This window comes from Ixodes scapularis, unplaced genomic scaffold (assembly GCF_016920785.2).
Source record: "Ixodes scapularis isolate PalLabHiFi unplaced genomic scaffold, ASM1692078v2 PGA_scaffold4__175_contigs__length_147842914, whole genome shotgun sequence".
Classification (NCBI taxonomy): Eukaryota; Metazoa; Arthropoda; class Arachnida; order Ixodida; family Ixodidae; genus Ixodes; species Ixodes scapularis.
In genome coordinates, this window is record NW_024609879.1 from 16002096 (window position 1) to 16006883 (window position 4788).

At 43.4% G+C, this 4788-nt stretch overlaps 1 pseudogene; it reads left to right on the forward strand.

Moving 5' to 3' along the window:
• The first annotated feature begins 643 nt into the window (after nt 1–643).
• On the forward strand, nt 644–4399 carry LOC115309189 (annotated as a pseudogene).
• Nucleotides 4400–4788: the final 389 nt, after the last annotated feature.

Genomic DNA, 4788 nt, shown 5'->3' on the forward strand with positions numbered 1-4788 from the left:
CTCTTGCCCTCTTTGCACAGGACGTGAATTCGGTGTGGCCAAATACAGACTTCATTCTTACTGCAAAAACTGGTGACAACTGTATTATGGCAGACGGACACATCATTATTGCTCAGACCTTTGCCTATATGAAAGCCTCCAATGAAGTATCTGTTGTTGGACAGGAATTCCTTCACACAGGAGACTATGCTATTCCGTTTGAATCCTCACGCACTGGAATATTTGTTGTTGCCAGGCTGTCACAAACTAACGCATGCCCTTGGAAAAGCCCAAGAAAATGCTTATGGTACTCTATTCCAGCGAGTTGGTGGTTATTCCAGAAATTAATACTAACTGAATTATTGATGCTTTTGTTGTACTACAGGAGAGCCAGTGAAATAAATTCATTCCTGTGACTGATAATTTAAGGCTGTTTTTGCGTTATTTGCTCATGATTTATTATGTTTTTTGGTGAAGATACCAATAAAAGACTGTTTATATATATACTCTTTTTTGAGATGTGATATTCTATTGTTTAGTTGGTCGGAGAGAAATAGAAGTTGTGCCATGGTCTTGGATTAGTAGGAGCACTTGCATGTAGTCAACAAGTTCTGCTCGATAAATTGAAGACAAAGCGGAAAAAGAACAGCTTATGTTTATCCTCATGCCCTGGCAGAGGTGTGAGGTTCAGGTCAAAGAACTTTTTAGTAAGTGGATTCGTAATTTTGCGGTGAAGACATAACTTTTACTAGACGAGCGCGCTGTTTAAAAACAAACTCACTTTGCACGGCCAGGTGTGGGCACGCAAATACGTAGAAACTCTCTTGGAGATGAAAAGTGTGTGTTCCGTACCTTGGGTAGTGCCGCCTAGGAGAAACAACATTTGACGCGCGTATTTGTGTATACAGGGACAACTCTTTGATGTGGATATCTAATCAATCAATCAATCATTTTATTTTTTCCAAGTCAAATACAAATTCGACTTGAAAGGTCCGCTGGCACAGAAGGCAAACAAGTTGCCTGACAAGGTGCCAGCGGCCGGTAAGGACGGCAAAATCCAGCGGCAATCTGATGATACTACAGTGGAATCCTTCCCAATCACTTCTCCAAGGCGAGCACATATAAATTGGACCTGATAACCCTCTTTCTCGGAATCATTGGTGGTCAACCATAAAGAGGACATGTCACTGTATTGACAGAGAAGTCCATAAATGTATTATAACATCTACAATTTGTTTCACACTGCTGAAACTATTTAGCATGGTGGTAAAATATTAAATGCTCACAGCAATGTTGCTCCAGCTTCATTCTACATCAGATAAGTAATTGCAGGCACTTAAAAGTGGCAAAGATGATTTGAACAGGTCTTGTGTTTTTCGCGAGGTATCTCCTTTGTCATGTTTTTGTTCCGGGTGTATGCGCACGTAAATAAAAAAAAAAAGAAGGTGTAACAGGTTGATGGGTTTGTACTGCAGTCGGTGCCGTGTGGTTCGCTTGTTCGTTTGTTGTAAAGTTAAGAGTGGCTGCGAGGTCGACAATGTCCCCTTCGGCCGATGTTTTGTTGTGTGTTTACCGTTTGTTAACTCAAAGTGGTTCGTAAATTTTTTTTTTTTTTAAGAACTTTGTGGCTGCAAGGTTGAGGCGTGTCCCATTGGTGCCATTGTTTGAAATGTTTTTTGGTGGCGGTGTTGGGTCAGGATGTATAAAAGGAGGGAGAACTGAAAAAAGTGGTTAGCTCTGTTTGAGACGTCGTCGTGTTCCTTCCACCCAGTCTCAGGTGGTAAAAAATGGTAAACTTACACCAGCTCGCCTGCACCCTAACTGTTTTTTTTCAAAGAAAAGGAGTCAGTTTTGATTGGTCATAAAACGACTTGTTTTGGCAATGATTCTAGCTGTCACTTGGAGTATAGACACTGCTTGATTATTTGTTTTCTGCATGTGCAGCTTCGTAGGATGAAGCTAGAAGGAAGCTGGATAAGTGTCAATACACGTCCAGTTTGGCAAGCGAAGACGAGCCACCTCAGAAAAGGAGGACACCAGCTACGAGACGAGACCCTACTGACGACATGCAGCAGCTTGTGGTCAGGAAAAAGTGCAGGCACTTTGCCTCCTGAAGTCTGTACCTTGTCATTTACACCGTACCTCGACTTAATAGTACTGAAATCGCAAAAGTATTTCCTAGAATTGTACTACAGGTTTGGCTTGAGCTAGTCGGTACATATTAAATAGGATCAGCTGGATAGTTACAACATAAAAAAACCGAGAGGAAAAGACATACACACCGCTGACTACCAACTTGCTTGCTTTAATACTTTGTCTTCCTTTTTTCCTGATCGTGATCAGTGGGGGCACCCGTCGCACCCAATGCGAAAAAAAGACAGTATTTGGGGTGTGGCACGAGCTGCTTAACATCCTCATAAGTGCAGCGCGTGGATATGGGGCATGGTTTTTTTTATCACTCGTTGCAGTTAGAAAAAAGGAAGATAAAGTATTAAAGCAAAAAGTTGATAGTCAGGGGTCTGTATGTCTTTTCCTGTCTTGGTTTTTCTATGCTGTAACTGTTCGGCTGACCCTATTCTATTTCCTAGAACCGCCAAATACTGAATTTGTAGGTACCCACCTCGGCCTATTTTACACACACACGCACACAACATACGTGCACACATGTGCGCAGACGCGGGTGCAGGTACACACACTTATGCACACACGCACGCACATGGATATGTACCAGTACGCATATACACTCGCGGGCACGCGTACAAAATCTTATTGCATATTGCTGCACATGTAAAGCTCGGCTGCCTGTGACAATTGTTAGACTCTCTCGTGCTCTTTTTACTCCTTACTCTTTTTCTATCTTTACTGCCCCCACCCCCACCCGCCACCACACACACACGCACACACACACACACAACCGTGAGCTTTGGGCCTCTATGGCCTCGCGATCTGTAGGAGTACCGATGCCGGAGCAGGCAGGCACACTGATATTTTATTTAAACGGAGAAGTTTGCGTGATTGAGCATCTGTTTCTAGTTTAGGTCAGGCTTCTTTCTTTCTATTCATGACATGCGATACTCGTATGAGAATAAAAGACCATAGCCTCTGGCACTGATCTCTAGGGCCATGAGCTCCATGAGCAGACGATAGCGTCTCATTTGATCTCGGTTAGATAGAAGCAGGAGCGACAAGCGTACTGCTGGCGGCACGCGCGTGCGCAAATCCTTTAGTTTTGGAAATTACAGGAACCCCACTGCCACACCACATTCGAGCGACGCAACCTTCGCGGACACGGCGCCACGATGCACGCGTGAAGGCGTGCAATGCTGCATCAGTGACTGTGCAAGAGCTTCGGTACAAATTTCGCACATTAAACAGAAACCACACGAGCTGGAGCTCGTTTATGGTAACAACCGCTCTGTCAAGGTATGTGGACTTGTTGTACTTTATTGTTTTTTGGCGTCGTATATGTTATGCAGACTTCCACTAAAGGATTTAGAGCAAACCAAAACCACAGCACGCCCGTGCTCACTCCAGCTTATACTATATGTGTGCAAAAGTCCACTCTAGGCATCGAACGAGTGCTTCAAGTTTAATGTACACATCGAGAAACTCTTAGCACGAACACAACATCCGCGCATTTTAACAATTTGCTTCGATAGAATGTTTGTGGGAACACAATTTTACCACCTACATTATAGTCCCAAATGACCACTTTACCTAGCAATAAGCAACGTCAAGTTCTACATCAGTATATCAAGGTCTGTGTTTTTGTCTCTAGCCGAAATGGTGTGCATGATGACCACGGCAGAATCACACATGCCTCTGAATGATCAGCTGCTCCTTACTCTAATGACACTAGGTCTGGGCCTTCTTGGTGGTGACCTTGCCAGGAGATTTCACATATCTGTAAGTTGCATTTGTGCAATCTTCAAGAAGATACTTAAAATCCCGAAAAGGATTATGGAGTATGTTGTCATCTGGCTCCCACGACAACGCATACAGAGCAGCATGCCAGCCTCTTTTGGTAAGAGTGGGTATGCCAAGACCACTTGCATTTTTGATTGCACAGAGGTTACCTTGCAGAGGCCAAAAAATTTATGGCCCGTGCCCAACCATACAGTGACAATAAAGCAGCAAATACCCTTCACTTTCTTACTGTAATTGCACCCAAGGGGCAGATAATGTTTGTGTCTGATGTCTTAGGAGGAAGAACCTCAGATAAGCACATTGTTCAAATTTGTGGGGTTGAAGACAACCTTCAGAAAGGAGATGAAATCATGGCCGATCGAGGCTTCAAGCTGGAAGCCTACTTGGAGGCGCGAGGAACGAAGATGAACGTTCCTGCATTTACAGGAGGTGAAGTTATTGCATGACCTGGCTGTTCATAAAGGGCTGCTGGCATGTAATGTTTAAAATGTGAATATTCAATTGCTCTAAACTTTTCATCATTAATGTGCGTCCGTGCTAACGATTATTCCGGTGAAAAATTGTTCAAATGATCTGGTGGGTTAGTTGGCTAAACATATATCGTTAAAATCAGCACAAAAACAAGGAACAAAGAACCTATAGAGACAGGATAGAGTGCTACTTACAACTGGCGTTTATTGTTAAATGAGAGGAAGACAGAGAAGAAACAGCTCATACTTCTGCTCTGTCTTTCTCTTACTTAACAACAAATGTCAGTTGCAAGTAGCGCTTCATCCTGTCTCTACGTTCGCGGGGTGGACACTGTTTAAGCATATGCTTAAACAGCGTCCACCCCGCAATTGAGTTTACCTACGAGCCTGAACAAAATAACATGTCCTTCTT